At 37.1% G+C, this 17,758-nt stretch overlaps 1 protein-coding gene across 1 annotated transcript in view; it reads right to left on the minus strand.

Annotated features, from left to right (window-relative positions):
- ZNF292 (zinc finger protein 292) overlaps positions 1-17,758 on the minus strand; it is an 86,928-nt gene that overhangs the window by 67,893 nt on the left and 1,277 nt on the right. The gene's annotated exons all lie outside the window — the stretch shown is intronic.

Raw genomic sequence — 17,758 nt, forward strand, 5'->3', positions numbered from 1 at the left:
CCCAAGTGCTCCATTTATTTGACATTCCTGGGGTTTATAGGCATCTAGTGTTGTCACTGCTAGCACAGACAAACAGTTAAGTAGTGAAAGCAGTTTTTAACGCAGGAGCACCAAACTACATTAGGTCATCAGTAAATATCAAACATTTGTCCACAAAATAGGTTCCTCCAACAGCCCTTCAGCTGAAGATCTGGCCATCGACATGTATATTTTTCAGTACTAAGTGTCCACACCTCGGAATCCAGAGATGTAGTCAAGAGAGTTATTGGACAAGATGATTTTTTCTTTAAATTTCACTGGTATTTATCATGATTTATCTGGACCCATAATTATCCGTATATTTTACGTATGTAAGTCAGAGGACTGACAACTTGCTACATTTTTGTAGTTAATTAATTTTTCCCTTAAAATTTGGACTATTATTTGTATTAGGATTAGAAAAAAAAAGTAATTTATTTGCTCATATAATAACTGGAAAAGATCAGAGTGATGATGACACAACTGGAATCCTGAATTTACAAAACCATACATACCAAAGGCTCCCATCTTACCCTATTCATCTACCCCATGAACCCTTGCTGTAATGTAAAAGTAGTTAGGAAAAAATTTTTTGAGTTCAAATTTTCAGAGAAACTATGAGTTCAGGAGTACAGAAACAACTCTTAAAAAAAAAAAGAAAAAAGACTGAACTCAGATAACAGCAACAGTGTGGTCTGTCTCTTTGAAGACCCTTCTTTTCCAAATTATCCTTCCCCAAATTACCCGTTTTTATTCATCTGCTCAAAACCTTATCTACTTAAGATATACCCACATATTATTAGTCTAGATGTTCCTTAACAGGTAGTTGCATTTTCCCACACTGATGAAATAGGGGGTTTGAGTGAGGATGCAAAGTGGGGCTCACAGAAATATGAGAACAGTGGCTACTTGGGAAAGAGGGCAGGGAAGGGAGAAGGAATGAAAATGAAGTGTTAAGGAGCCCTCCTTCCCCCACCCCCCCAAAAAAAAACTGCTCACAACTATTATTTCTAAATCGGACAGCAAGCTTGCCTACTACTCAGAAAAACAGTAGGAAACCCTTCTTTCCTCCATGGCATCCTGTTCCTAGAATGCAAAATAACATTAAAGCATACTCTGCTAATAAAAAGACTTTTGTGATTAGCTGGGAATTTACCTCCACTAACAACACAGAAAAGTATGCTTAAAGTTCTAAAACAATACCAAGGGTACACCAACAAAATTAAAACGATTACTGTGTTAATTAAATTGCCATACTGTGTTACCTGAAGGGAGCTTTTAAAAAAAGTAACTTGTTAGTAAGTTACAATATATACAATATACTTGAATTTCATTTTAGTAAGATACAACATACACTACATATTTCAATTTCATGTTATATTTTCTTGCAGAAGCCGACCAGCAAGAAACAAAGATGTACTTGATAGTAATACATATTATAAATTATTTTCCTATTATTTTTACTGTTGCAAAGTATTCTATTTTCCTTTAAGATGAGGAGACTCACCTCTTTGTAATTATAATCTTTCTCTAGTACATCACACCTTTACTGAATGTCACGTCAAAGACTTAAATAATGTACCATTCTTTCCACTGCAGGGAGAAGAAACTCCTATTTGTAACTTTATTAAAAAGCACATTTTTTCCTTTTCAAAAGCACTCACTGTATACATAGTAATTATAAGCTAGGTTTTTTTTAAAAAAAATTGGCTCCTCTACAGGAAATATAATTTGCTTTTAAATTTTTATTTAAAATACTAACTGGATAAATGCTCCAGGGAAAATCATCATCTACAGAGCCAGGGCCATCAGTTTTATCTTCAATAATATCTCTACCCAAAGCTGTCACAAATAGTGAAGTTAAAGCAGTAGGACCAGGAGGTAAGAAACCCCTCAAATAGGATTCTGGTGTTCTACTGTTTTATTAACTTTTAAAATATAATGTAATTTATTTAATACACTATGCAGATTCATTACTTCCATACCAGTGCAAAGGTTACTGGATATAGCAAAATTATTTCCTATAGAATCAATAATCTGATCATTAATTTACTTTTATTCTTTTCAACTTCTGGAAACATTATCATCATCCATTTGAAGTATATATCACTGCTTCAAAGAAAAACCTAGAACTAGGGTTCACAAAAACCAAAGTGGAAGTCAGAAATCCAGTAACTGGAAAATTGAGAGAACTTCCTGGGAATGAATGTAGTATTAATAGAACACTTTAGTCAATTGTACAGCAATAGCTGCAGACATGTGGTAAATGTTATTAAAGACATGAGAGGAATCTTAAAATCAGCAAAGCTACTGATTTTAAATATCCACAAGAAAACTCAAATATGAAAATATTAAACAGAATCAAATTCAGATGTCTACAAATAAACCATTTAACAAGTGAGCACGGCAAAGAAATTAGTCAAAACAGCACTTCTTTGTCTCCTTGTCTCAACAGCTCCACGTCCTCTGGGAGTGTGGGTGTGTTTTTCTTTTAACCCAACCTCCTACTTGGGGAATTTTTTTTAAAAGATAACTCATGCATGTCATTTGCTAATTTACCAAAAAAAAAAAAGACCAGGTGGAAATTTTTTGAGCAATAAATATGCCAATAACTTAATAGGATTGAAAAGTTCTCACTTGATGTTTCCTGACTGTTTAAAGTATGAGAGATATTTAACTATGAAACACAATGACTCCATTCCCTTACCTCAACAATTTTTGGGACCAATGACTTTTAAGGACCACTACAACATAATTATAATCCCACTAGAATGAAAACCTGAATTTACAACCATGGTATTTTTTTAAATACCAAAGCTAGTTTCCATGGACTAGCAAGCAGGTGAACCAAATAGGCAATGTGTATAAGGCAGAAAGTACTGGTACTAATCTACATAGTTTTTATGCTCAGTATGCACTTTATCTCATTTTAGCCCACTGCATCAGATAGGGTCAAACCAAAAACCTGGGAACCACACAGTAATTTGAACAGGGAAAGTTTCACATAAAGAATTATTCATTTTAACAGGGGAGTAACACATATAAACAAGTAAAGAGCGCTCTAAAGCAGGGGTCACCAACCTCCAGGCCACAGACCGGTACCGGCCGCACAGCAGGAGGGGAGCGGCAGGCGGGCGAGTGAAGCTCCATCTGTATTCACAGCTGCTCCCCATCGCTTGCATAATCGCCTGAGCTCCACCTCCTGTCAGATCAGCGGCGGCATTAGATTCTCATAGGAGCTCGGACCCTACTGTGAACTGCGCATGTGAGGGATCTAGGTTGCCTGCTCCTTATGAGAATCTAGTGCCTGATGATCTGAGGTGGAGCTGAGGCGGTGATGCTAGCGCTGGGGAGCGGCTGCAAATATAGATCATCATTAGCAGAGAGGTCTGACTGCACAGAGACCATAATAAATCAACTGCTTGCAGACTCATGTCAAAACCCTATCAGTGAGTGGCAAGTGAAAACAAGCTCAGGGCTCCCACTGATTCTGCATTATGGTGAGTTGTATAACTATTTCATTATATACTACAATGTAATAATAACAGAAATAAAGTGCACAATAAATGTAATGTGCTTGAATCACCCCTCCCCACCCCCATCCGTGGAAAAACTCTCTCCACGAAACCGGTCCCTGGTGCTAAAAAGGTTGGGGACCGCTGCTCTAAAGAATCCCCAAGAACTGAGGGAGTACCAGAAGGAAAAAAACAAACCTGAAGGAGGGCTCTTCCCCAAAGCTAGGGTTTGGACCTTGTTGGAGAAGGTATGGTTACAGCCTACTGGAATCGCAAAAAAGTTTGCCAGGTTAGGTTGCCTGGGCCTAAGTGGCCGGTAGGTGAGTCTGCAAAGAGAGCTGAGGACCTGCTTGCAAGCAGTACCTGCGTGGGGAGGGCCACGGAAACAACCTTGTGCAGCGCAAGCAGCCGTGCAAGGAAAGTGGGGGGCTGGTGGCCGGGGTGTGCAATGTCCGTGGCAGGAGAACTGTGGTGAGGCAGTCACAAAGTCGGGGCTGGGGCTGTGAGCTCACGAAGAACCTGTCCACTCGGGGAACTCATCTGGGGCAGAGGACCACTGGATGTCCCCCTATCTGTGCCACTAGCAGTCATGCAGCAGCAGCAAGAAACACAAACAGAAGGCCCTTCTTTGTGTAATGGCCCTTCAGCATCCTCTATTGACAAAGCTTAACATCGATCAACAGAGAAACGCTTAAAGGGCCAAGCTCCAATACCACAGAGCAAGTAACAGAGTTGATTCAGAACTAAGAGAGAATCTGGTAACAGGCACACTCAATACTCAGGGACGTTCATAAAGGGTAAAGCATGACAGAAACAATAAACTGGAAACACACATTACATTAAATTTGCCTAAAAGACAATATGAAAAAAAATTCTGATTGGGTCACTGCTGTCATTTCTCCAGTACACTATGAAAATCGGGAAAATAAATCAGCACTTATTTAATAACATATCTCAGAAACTTCAGCTACTCCCAGCACTATAAACCAGAGGTTTCCAAACAGAGTATAAAATGCAGTACAGAGGGGGGAATAAACTTTTCCTATGAAATCTATCTAAAACAAACTTTATAATTTAACACACAGACTCAAATAACTATATAAGCTGAAATAATACACGCGTGCACACGGGTGTGAAATTTATGAGACATTCCCATACTGAGGGTTCCTATTCAAATGTTTACTGGTAGGATACCCAGTTAAAAGCAGCTTAAAGACCGCTGATGACCTACTTTTCCCCATGGATTCTAGGCACCTCTTTGCACCATATAAAAAGACCAAACATGGGCTTCCCTGGTGGCGCAGTGGTTGAGAGTCCGCCTGCCGATGCAGGGGACGTGGGTTCGTGCCCTGGTCCGGGAAGATCCCACATGCCGCGGAGCGGCTGGGCCCGTGAGCCATGGCCGTTGAGCCTGCACGTCCGGAGCCTGTGCTCCACAACGGGAGAGGCCACAACAGTGAGAGGCCCATGTACCGCAAAAAAAAAAAAAAAAAAAAAAAAAAGGCCAAACACAACACAAATGCAAGTTTTTTTCTTAATCCAGTGAAATAAAGAATTGATCTTAGTTATATTTGGAGATTAGTAACAGATTTCTTCAACAGGTTGCCCTCATTGTAATTTATAAATATGTACTGATTACCCTTAAAAGACCTATACATTACTCAAAGAAATTCAAAACTAGTAAGATTCCCACTACTACTAAACAAATAACTTTACTTAACACATTCTTAAATAAAACTATTACTCAAACTCCACTACAATAACTACTTATATTCACTGCTCTGCTTTCCTGAGGTTTAGTTTCAAATGATTAAATTTTACTATTGTAAATTATCTTTGTGCCCTAAAACAAATTTCAACAATTAATACTTATATATTCCTCCCAAAAAGAAAAAAAAATGTTTTACTTAGTTTGGGTTTTGCTTTTGTTTGTTTTTTAAAAATTAAGTCTGAGTTAATTGACTTGGGCAAGTGACTTTACTTCTCCATGCCTCAGCAGTCTCTCATATATAGGGATAGTAACCACCTACTTCAGAGGGTTGTTGAGGATTACAATGAGTTCATCTCTTTCTCTCTCTCCCTCTCAAATACACACACACTTACACTTAACAGTTCCTGGCACACAATCAGCATTTAATGAACGCAAGCTATTAAGAGAGCTACTACTTATCATTCATTCATGTCTGCTTTATAAAAATTATACATATTTGATCCAACTGAATCCTTGCCTTGAAAACAGAAACCCAATGTCAGAATTGAGATGAAACAACTGTGGTCAGAAGAAACCTAATTTCAGGAAGTAATGGCCTCTTATGAGCACAAAATTCACCCCACATTTAAAACCAGCCTATTCAAGCAAAAAAAGAGGAGACAACCATTTAACAGATTTAATCACTTATTAAGCCATGGCCCCTGCTTTTAAGAAGCTCCAATTTGGGGAGAGGGCGAGGAGATTATCTTAATATAGAAAAACTATGATAAAAGCCAGAAAAAATACAGTTCAATAAGAAGGATGGGGAATATGCCATTAAATCCATTTAGGAGTATAGGAAAGCCTCATGAAAAAGATAATAATACCTCATAATCTCATCACAGAGTGAAGGAAATAAATATGGAGAAATGGGGTTGATAAAAGAAGGAAATCCTAAAGGGGAAAGCTGGAGCCAAAGCACAGAGGTGAGGGAAGTTATGTAAACTGTAGTATAAGAACAGACTACAAGTCCCTAAGGCTCTATATAAAAGAAATGAAGAGATATGGCTGCCAATCAGCCAGGCTGGCATGCTAGGTGTCATGTCATGAAAGTCCCTGAATGTAAGGCTAGTGAGCTTGAATTTTATTTTTCATGGAATAGCATTTTATATGGTGCTTACTAATGTGGTGGGTGCTGTGCTGATGCCTCATTTACGTCACAATACTACCATCCTCATCTAACAGGTTAAGAAACTGAGCCCATAGTCAGTAAATGGTAGAGCTGGGATTTCAACTCATGGTGTCTGAGCTCTTCCACATTGTGCTACCTTCTAAAAGTCTTTAAAAATATGATATCCATGCTTTAAAAAGATAACATAATCCTAGCAGCAATGTAGAAGAAGACAGATTAGTGGAGAGAATGGAGAACAGAAAAGTACCTTCATGAAAAAAATGTCTGTTGAATTTTTTGTTGCAAGAAACTAAGTGGCCACTAATGGCATATCAGATCTAACCAGAGAAGGATACAGGAAACAGTGCATGAATAAAATTGACAGAACTCAATGACTGGGCTGTGGAGGTGAAAGGCGGTGCTACAAATGACTCAAGATTTCAAAACCTAAGTTTGAGGGGGAAGGGAGGAATGTCACCAATACCAACAGGCTTTCTTTTTGGTGGGGAGTGGGGGGTGGAGAGGAGAGTAGATGAGTTCAATTTCAGACCTGTTTAATTAGAAGTACCTACTGAACCTCACAAGGAAGAGTTCCACAGGTGGTTGGAAGCAGGAGTCAAGAGCTAAGAAGAGTGGCAAGGTCCAAGAGAATGGACCCCTGGAAATCCTATCCAGAGGAGTGACAGGAGATGCTGTCAGAGTGGATGCCTGCTGAAGATTAGTATGTAAAGTACGGACTGTCAACCAGGGCTCAGGAGCCACTTTCTGATTAGAGTCCTGTCTCAGATATGTTGACGAGATGGGGAAAATGGTTGAGGGTCATTAATGAAGAGTGAAAGGAAGAAAAGAACACTGAGGAAATGCCACAAAAAAATTCAGAAATGTTGTATCTACTCCGTTTAAATATATTAATACTAGCTAATAATTACCATGCATTTCCAGCAGTAAAAGGAAGAGTCAGTGAAGACGACTATGGAGCAGTCACAAAGGTAGGAGAATCAGGAGAGCAGTGTAAATAAATTGAAGGGAGATGAACTTAAAGATGGGGTCACAAACACTTTTAAATGCCAACAGAGGCTGAACAGGCAGCCACTTCAGCCTGTAGCCATGCATGAGTCCAATATTGCCCGATCTTCTGATTTTCCAGGAAAAGCAAAACACTCTCATTTCAACATGAAAGCTTATGATTTTTAAAAGGCTAACAATTAAATTTTATTAAACACAATATGCAGGTATATGAAATAGTCTGAGCTGCTGGATTGCTACTTGGGTCTAAATTTAATAAAGTATTACAAATATGCCAAGCAGTGACCTTCAAAATAGTGTCTTCTCCAGTGTGGTGAGGGGTAGAATCCAAACTGCAACAGAAGGTAAGAAATGAAGGCAATGTACAGGGTACTTTTCCAAAGACGTCTGGCAAGAAAGATTAGAAAACAAGAGTTAAAGAAAGACATTTTTAGGATAGGAGACATCTCATATGTGGAGAGAAGGGGTCAGAGAAAAGGGAAAAATCTGAAGACATGATCAACATAGCAAAAAGATGAGAAAGGCACACACACCCATCTCTGCAGGCTAAAGGACAGAAGCGATGAAACAGGAAAGTGGAAAGGTTCTCTGAGAAGGTGCACAGACGAAAAGATCCACTTGCCTGGGAACAGCCACTTCTTTGGAAACCCAAGGAAGAAAATAAAAGATCTAGAGAAAACATGAGATGAAGATTTAAGGGAATACATAAGATGGCCGAATTAAACATAAGCACTAAGTATATCTGTGGGACTGTTTCATGCATAAGTTTCACTATTATTTAATATTTATTGGTTCTCTGATAAGGTACAGTTTCTCTATTTAGACACATTCACATCAGTGTCATGCTTCCAGAGAAGCAAATTTATTTTAAATCTTAGGTACCAAAAAATGAGTTTATTTAGTGTGCCTTGGTATGTAAAACAAAAATAAGCACAATTAAAAGTCTTTAAAGATAAAATATATAAAGTCTTCAGTGATGGCTTTATTATGCCTCTAAGACAAGAACATTCATTATCTTTTGGGAGAGTGTAGAAAAGCAGTAGAATGAGGGAAAATAAGAAAAAAGAACCATTTGAGAAGAAAATAACAGCAGAAGAGAACTCTGCTTGAACTCCCTTTACAACCCCTGGCAATAGCGTTGTTATTTTCTGGATTAGTACTGTACTTGTCAAACTGTTCTGCAGCAGTAACTTTTCTGTTTTATACGTAAGATTTCAAGTAAGACTTTGGGGGGGGGGGGGGGAAAAGGGGGTTCCCCTCATTTTTTTTTTAAGTTTGATAAACTAAAGAGTATTTTACTAAGATTAATATTTGTTTATGAGGGAAAGTTTCAGACCTAGTCCTTGTAAATGTATTAATAGCTAACATTTGCTGTGTGCTTCCAGCATCATAATATGCAAAGTGCTCAACAAACATTATATCTTAATCGCACCAGCTTTAAGGCAGATATTATTCTTACCTCCAGTCTAGAGATAAGCACAAAGACACAAAACCAAGCCTGAAATCCCACAGAAGTAAGGGAGCTAGAATTCTAATCATAGTTCAAAATCTATACTAGCTTTTCTCATCCCAGCCTCTCAAATCCCAGGTTTAAAATTTTGGACAAAGGAAAGATTTTAATTGCAAAGCCAATAATCTTCTCCTGGCACATTCACTCAATTCACACATTGAGTAATCTGCATGCCCCCCATGACAAAAAGACCTTTTATAAATTATTATAAAATCTAATCCTGCCTTCTCTAAAATGTAGGCTTTAAACAAGCTGGTTAATCAGTAATCTAATGCTATTTTCAAAATGACGATAATAGATGACCTCAAAATGATAGAATTATTAATGTAATAACATTATTCTAGGTCACTATCATGTATAAAATATCAAAGGTGTTTCCAAAGTAGTCTCTAAATGTAAATGAAAATGTTACTTTATACAACAACAATCGTTTTAAGTAATCATGCCTTTGATCCATTCTTATACCAACAACCAGCAAAAGTCTGTAGCATCTCCATGTCAAGGATAAAAAACAAAAACAAACAAAAAAAAAAACCCAGAAAATTCTTAAGTAGCATGCCAAAGGTCACAATAAACAATTTCATGAAAATTAAAATCGGTGTCCTTAGAACTCCAGCACTTTTAATTCACAGTATCTAATGAGCTGTCAAGCAAAGTATATATGAAAGAATCTGGAGGGTAGGTTTTCTTCATCAAGTAAAACAAGATTTATAAAAGATAATTCGGTGAGGAGGGGCACCAACCACCACAAATGTTTTCATTCAAGATAGGTAAATCCTCAAAGGTCTTCTGGTGTTAAAAATACTTTCTCTTTAGGCAGCATTTACAACATCAGATTGCCTTTTCAGAAACGCTAAATAGGTCACAATATTAAATATACTAAGTCTGACTCGTTCTTGCCAACATATTCAGTTTTTACATACTAGAGTTCATTCTGAATTACTAAGGAGCAATAGTTATGACAAGCACTCAGAAACCCTTCCTAGAAAATACCTTCATGCAGGGAATTCCCTGGTGCTTTCACTGCAGGGGAGTGGGGTGGGGGGAGGTTCAATCCAAAAAAACAAACAAAAAAAATGACTGGGATGGGGATCAAGTCAATTACTTACTACTTCTAAATTAAGATTACCTCTAAATGTAAAATCTGTATCTAGGAGTGATAAACTTAAAACATAACATTGCCTATACATCAGGCATCAATAAGGATGCCAAATGTTCCACACGAATATATTATCCATATATTTGAAACTCATTTTTTAAAGAACTGCTTCATTTTAGCCATTTAACCATATATCTCAGTCTTCCTAAACAAATACCTAATAAAACTGAACATCTTCTGATAAATCAATGTCATACTGAACAAGTATTATATAGCAATGATGAGGTCCTAGGAGGCAATTTGGGTAAACAGACATTTAAACAGACTAAACGCTTTTTAATCCTATGATCTTACAAGTCTTCAGATTAAACAATTCATTGTCAGTAAAGCGTAACAGTGCCTGTTTTGAACATTAATTCTCTTCCTCTTCAATCTGTTTGGTCTAGACTCTAACTCCAAGGTTCACCCTCACCCCAAACAAAGGATAAGCTAAAATCTTGTCTTGATTTTTGGGGACCTCCTATTTGAACCCAAAGCCATCTGACTTTTCACTGCATAACACTGCTCCTCTGAACAAAGTCACAAAGGCAGTAAAATGAGGAATGAACAATTTAGATGGAGCAGAAAGTTCATGCTGAACAGTGAAAATATTAAAAAAAAGTAAACAATAGAGCACGGAGACCACTGGGCTCAAGGTTACATTTGGATTTGATCCTATGTACCAGTATTTCTCAAATTGATTCCATGGACATATGCTGGGTTTTTAGCAGTCATTTAAATTTAAAATTGTATTTTAATTTTGATGTTCCTCATAAATAAAACCATATGAATTTTCTCAATCAACTAGACTAGAAGGCCACCTTACAACTTAGGACTACCTATATTTGTGCTTATTACTGAATTGAGCCCACTGACTCCCTATAAGCAGGGTTTTCCAATTTCTTGGTTATGACGTATTAATGGATCATAAAATCAAGAGCAGCTTTTAAAAACAATAATAGTAAATGAAAATAGAATGCATCACACACAGTAAAGATAAGTATTTTTTTGTGATATTTTTGTTTCAGTGGACAACTAAGTGGTGACGTAAAAAAAAGTTACATCTTACTCTGAGCTGAGTAACTCTAAAATCTACAGACTCTTGGGTTTCTGCAAACACAAATTTGAGAAAAACTGTCATGAGTACTGGACTGCCACTGAGGTAGAAGGATAAAAGCAGGATGTTGGGAGAATTTCACAAACTCAATGGAAGGTTAAAAGCAAGTTCATCAGTTAAAAGGGAAAAGAAGTTCAAATATTAGGACAAGAACTAGGATGTTATTACTAAACTGTACAAGGTAGAGACAACACAAAACACCACATACAGACCAGGTTTAATATTAAGGTAAAGAACCACGGCAAACAAGTTGTTCCACAAACTTTCCAAAGTTACAGTGTTGGAGTGGGATGCCCTTCTTCTATTTGGAAATTTAAATTAGAAAGCAGGAATAGAAATGCCTTTTGCCAATCAAGGAGAAAAGGGGTAATTGGATGTGCTTTGATGACAGAATATGTATGACAAGAAAGAAAGCAGAGGTGGAGCTATAGAAACAAAAAATTAAAATCTCACCCAAAAAAGTGCCCGGAATTGCAGTGGAGAATAAACAGAAGTGGGATATGTCAAAGACTGTTATAAAATTGGTCCCTGAAGTATCACATCTCCCTGTACCCACGAAGAGCCTGGGTATGACTGACTACTTGTTGAGGCAATGAGACAACGGCGAACATGACACAAGCAGAGAGGCTTGAAAAGCAGTTGTGCTAGAGAACTGGCTTTCCTGCTGCAAAGTAAAGAAATTCAGGCTACGTTACTAGAGGGTAAGAGTGGAGTAGAAATGAGCCAACTTAACTGGGGCCCCTCAACCAACCCACCAACCACAAGACATATGAGCGAGACCATCTGGGATCATTCAGCCCCAGACAACCTACCAGCTGACTGCAGAACGACCCAAAAGACCCACAGACTTGAGAACAGTAATAAAAACGGCTGTTCTTTTAAAAGCCACTGTGTTTTTGAGTAGTTTGTTACATGGCAGTAACTGACACAGGATACTTCAAGAAACACCAAAGGCTCTAACATTCTGAACTTTTTAAAATTTCAATGCCTCAACCTTGGAAGGGTAAGTCTTTAAGCAATGTAACCATATATTATCTACGCTTACAGGATCAGTTAAAATTCCTTGGTTTGGATCTTAAACCCTAAGTCTGGTTCTAATCTACCTTTTCTATCCTATTTTTCATCCCAACCCATGACATTTTTCTCCAAGATGCCAGTTTGAAAAGTTGTTCCAGTTCTCTGAGGTTTATTCCCATCCTTCCCACTTTAGTTATCCACATTCAAGACCCAATGTAAACAGTGTTTTCCTTTCCTTTCCTTTCAATTTTTATCTAGTTTAAGTAATTTTAAAATGCTCTAGTTTTCTTAATTCACACTCTACTTATTGTATTAATCACTAGATACTTTACTATCTAATAGTATTACTTGCTTAACCATTAATATATGTACCAGATTTTGTAAGCTCTATCCATGCCATAATCCTCCATAGCTCCCTTAGTGCTCCCATATAAGAGGAATTTCAATATGTTTAAAATAAATTAAGATGTAACTGATTGAACTTTAACAAATCTTCTTGGCTAAATATATGTAAGGTGGGAAAAGGTAACATTTTTTTCCTATGAGGTGCACTGTGCAACTCTAAATGATAAGAGAAACAATGAATCAAGAGGCTCTCCTGGAGAACAATACATAGCTAAAAGTTACACAGCATATCTGACAAACACATTAAAAGTAAACTTTCCATTTTATAAGCAAGGCTACTCACACATTGATTGGTTTATTTTATGAACTGAATTTACGTGTGGGAGTTGGGAAAAATAGGGTAATTTCTCAACTTTGACAGAATCTCCAGGAAAATAAGTACAGCAGCAGTTTCATACAGTTAAGACCATACACTTTCAAAAATCCTTGGTTTTGCAGATTAGTCATATAAAATATCATGAATGGCAATTGCAAAATACCTCTTCCCTTCCCCCATTTTAATTTAGGATCAAGAAGTGTTAAGAAGGAGGCAAGCAAAATTTGGTAAAGTTTCCCTTTGCTAAAACTGGTATAAGTATATTCTGGAAAGTAGAATTTAATATCTCCAGCATGCAATCATACTAATTATGAACACTTAACAAATTATTTCCCTTGAGCATTACCTAAACTTTTAAAGTTTAAATGACTTATTACTCCCTCAATACCTAAAGTAATTATCACTAATTAACAAGCAAGCTATCTTTTCTTCTGATTTGAAGTGACCTACAAATTAAGATAGTCTCTAATAATCAAAAGAAAGTCGAGTTTCTCAAGGAAAACATTTAAGTATTTTCAAAATTTTTGCCTCTACCATGAAAGCTAAGCAAAACATGCAGACAAACAAAAGAATCAACTTGTATCAAACAGATGAAAGAAATATATACAACGATATACTGTAACTGCACAATTTAAACAGTAGCTCTCAACAGTTTGAATTTCATTTGTTTCTTATACCAACAAGGCACTAAACACAGTTAATAAAGGCATTAAGGTCTAGGTCAAATCCTACCTTTTTAGTAAAGCCTTCTGTCTGACAACCAAGCCTGATGTGCTTACTACCTATTCTGAACTCTACTGAAATTACTACACATAAAATTAACTTACTCTTCTAAATAACCACCAACAATTAACTGATTAATGAGACACAGCTGCAGACTAGAATTATTACACAGTTTAAAACAGAAAGCCACAGATTTACGTGGGCAGCTACAGAATGATCTCAAAGATACCTTTTATTGGTGAAGAAAGAGATGCACTATAGGGCTTCTCCGGTGGCACAGTGGTTGAGAGTCCGCCTGCTGATGCAGGGGACACGGGTTCGTGTCCCGGTCCGGGAAGATCCCACGTGCCGCGGAGCGGCTGGGCCCGTGAACCATGGCCGCTGAGCCTGCGCGTCCGGAGCCTGTGCTCCGCAACGGGAGAGGCCACAACAGTGAGAGGCCCGCGTACCGCAAAAAAAAAACCACAAAAAACCCAAAGATGCAGTATACAGTATGTCCTGATTTTTTAATTAAAAAAAAAAGAGTAGGGCTTCCCTGGTGGCGCAGTGGTTGAGAGTCCGCCTGCTGATGTAGGGGACGCAAGTTCGTGCCCCGGTCCGGGAAGATGCCACATGCCGCGGAGCGGCTGGGCCCGTGAGCCATGGCCGCTGAGCCTGTGCTCCGCAAAGGGAGAGGCCACAAAAGTGAGAGGCCCACGTGCTGGGGAAAAAAAAGAGTAAACAGCATTTCTGGGAAGACACATGAAATATTATTAGGGGACTGTCTTTGTGGAAGGTGACTGGAGGCCTAGGGTGGGAAGGAGAGCAAGTTTTCAGTGTATGCCCTTTCCTGGTCTTTGAATTTTTAAAAACCATTTTAAGGTACCACATTTTCAATTTAAAAAAGGGGAATAAAAAATAAAGCAAATATGTTAATGATACACAGCCTTTTGACATCTCTTCAGTTGTCATCTTGAAGTGATATTTAAATCTTATTAGTTTATATCCTACTAGAGTCTCCTGTATCTTATATTCCCTAACATTTAAACCTAGTCCTTGCATTAAATGCTTTCTTAAGAGCACGTAATTTCAATTTTATCAAAAGGTCAAATCTCTGCTTTAATCAGGATAACTAAGTATGCTGACTTTGCTACCCTGCTTAACCTAGTAAAAGTGAATTGTTTTAGTAATTGTTTAAGTAATTGCTCGTAATTTCTGCTAAAAAAGTAGAAATTTTCAAGTTCAATGTGCACTGAAGCTCAGTGTGTGCATTTATATATGGTTGAAAAGCACTGACCTGGATCTGCTCCAGATTAACTGCATTTCTTAATATAACTATATTAACATGAAAAAGCATAAGGACAAAAAAAAACTTAATATAGTCTTCTTTCTGGTCACTGTTTCTCAAAAGGGCACTTGTGGGTATTTAGGCAGAGGGATAAATTTTAATGGAGTGGGACTGTCCTGGTCACTTCAGAAAATGGTAGTATCCATGGCCCGTGGGCACTAAATGCCACTTATCACATCCCCAGTCACTGCAGTAACCGAACAACTGACCCCACATGTTTCTAAATGTCCTTAAGAGAGAAATGCAGTGGGAAACAGTACTATGCCCAGTTGAGAAGCTGCTTATATGAATTAAGGTATGAACAAAGGTAAGAAGCGTGCGTGTGTGTTATGATACACAACCATATTTCCAAAACTGCAATTTTACCTTTTAAAATAATTGTCACCAGAAGGTAAACAACCATAAACAGTCACAACTCATGTATTAATCAACGAGTCATCCAGTCCAGTATGTAATGCTGTCAACAAACACCATGCTCCAACAAATCATTCTTCAACTATTACGATGGCTTAACTTTTTAAATGAATCATTTTAAAATCCTTTTAGAACAATTCTCCTATTGGAATGCTTCTGTTCAAACTCCCAAATAAATAATCTTCCATATAAAAGATATAAATCACAGTTCACTACAATTACTTGTCTACCTTCCTCCAGACACTGTAAGATCCTTGAAGCCAGGGACCATGCTCATGGTTGCCTGGCCCTCGGTGTAGGTATTCAATAACAATGCTGAATGAGTGAGTGAATCCTGGCCTAGTCTAACACAATAAACAGCCCCATAAGTTCCAACTACAATCTGTTTTTATATAATGATACTGAAACAAATAAATGCAATAAATTATTTCTGGTTATCCTATATTCTTATTCTAATCTGCTTTTAGGAAAATTAAACATTATCCAGATTACAGCTAGCTTGTAAAGATATAAGGAAATCTAAGATTTTCTGACAAATACTCCCATATGCCCATCCTCTACCATCTTCCCTTCCTCCTACTCTTAAGCTTTAGGCAAACGTTCATATAAAAGTGGGGCATGCTTCCAGGAAGCAACCTAATACAAACAGCAAAACAATAGTTAACAATAAGAAAAACTTAAATGTTTTTCATTTCTATTTTACTTCTCAGAACTCAAGAAATCTGTTACTATCCTACACTTCATTCAAAAAGAAAGAAAAATCTATAAACTAGAAAGAGTAAACACCTTTATTTCTGTAGGTTTCACTACATTCTCCAGAAATTCACCTTTTGTTGAGGTAAAAATTCAGAATATAAACTAATTCACATTTAAAAGCACTAAGTATCAACACTTGCAGAATATTAACTCTGAAGCCCACTAACTCTGACAAATATGTATTCATCTTTGCCTTCTTGAAGCATGTGAGTATCCCAGTTTTACAGGAAAACCTTAGATAGAAAAAGTTAAATGATAATCTCCAGGTTAGAAACGTAGATATAATTTCTAGCTCCTAGTATTTCTAGCACTGTTCTTAAACTGCTCCAATAAATTCTGTAATTGTTAACCACTGCTCTGCTCTGTTCAACTTGTAGCAAAATGTTAATAATAATGGCTATGATACAATTTTAAAGAAACAACTGTTTCAAGTTACCTCCCATCTGGCAAGACCAAATTGGAAACTTATCATATATATATAAATTATATATATATATAAAATGTTCTACAGGGGATTTTAAACATCAGATACACTCTACTATTCGAATAATGGAGATCACTTTTAAACGCATTTACATTATTGTGGGATTTTAGTGCATGCAATATGTCATTTTTTTTTTTTTTTTTTGAAATCCACAAACCCAGCATTTGTTTTATTACTATGTCATGTAGCACTGGTCAATAAAAACAATTTACATGTTGTAAGACTAATCACTTAAAACTAATACAGGAAATTACCTTCATGCTGACAAAAAGGAATACTGTTTCATACATTAAAAATAATTTTAAAGTGACAAATATCTGATGTTGCACACCCTCCAAATTAAGTCCAACTTGTATGAGATTCCACTTTCCCAGAATTATTAATCCTGATTATACATATTGCTGGTCAAGACTATTTACAGCAATAAGCCTCAAATCCATCAATGGAAACTGTTACCTGAAAAATGTCTTTCAGCAAAGCTAGACTTTAATACTTTTCACTAACTGAAAAGCTAACTTTACGTACAAATGAAAGAGCTCCTTTCATGGGCATCTTATTAAAGTTTTTTTTTAATCTAAGATAAATTTTTAAATCTGAAAGACCAATTAAGAATGAGTGTTTACCGTCAGGACAGTGATATTAGTAAATTTCAACAATTCTTTAAAACTAGGATTCAAAGGAATGACAGAATCTCTGATCATGCCATAGGTATTCACCAGACCTATATTACCTTAAGTGGGTGGCTTTCACATTGCATTTACTCCCAGACAAGTCACCATGCAATCTCACGGTTGTTTTGCTTTTTAAGATAACCGCCATCAAATAATTTGCGACAATAAGGTGCACAGAACAATGGAGAATTTCTGGGTATGGGATCAAGTATCCCTGATCTTATAAAGAAAGATTTCAGAACTTGGAGGCCAAAAGTTAAGTGAAAATGTGATCTACTCTGACATGCTAAAACGGTCCACCATTGTTCGACCGTAAGTTCAGTATCTTAACGAAACAACTTCTGTATAATGACATGTTCACAAGCTAACTCTAAATGTGACCCGTATAAATTCTTTTTCTTCCTCAAGAAGATAATCTAACCAAAATCTTGACCACAGCCAGCAGCAGCACCTTGAAATT

Source organism: Lipotes vexillifer, unplaced genomic scaffold, assembly GCF_000442215.2.
Source record: "Lipotes vexillifer unplaced genomic scaffold, Lipotes_vexillifer_v1.1 scaffold554, whole genome shotgun sequence".
In the NCBI taxonomy this organism is placed as follows: Eukaryota; Metazoa; Chordata; class Mammalia; order Artiodactyla; family Lipotidae; genus Lipotes; species Lipotes vexillifer.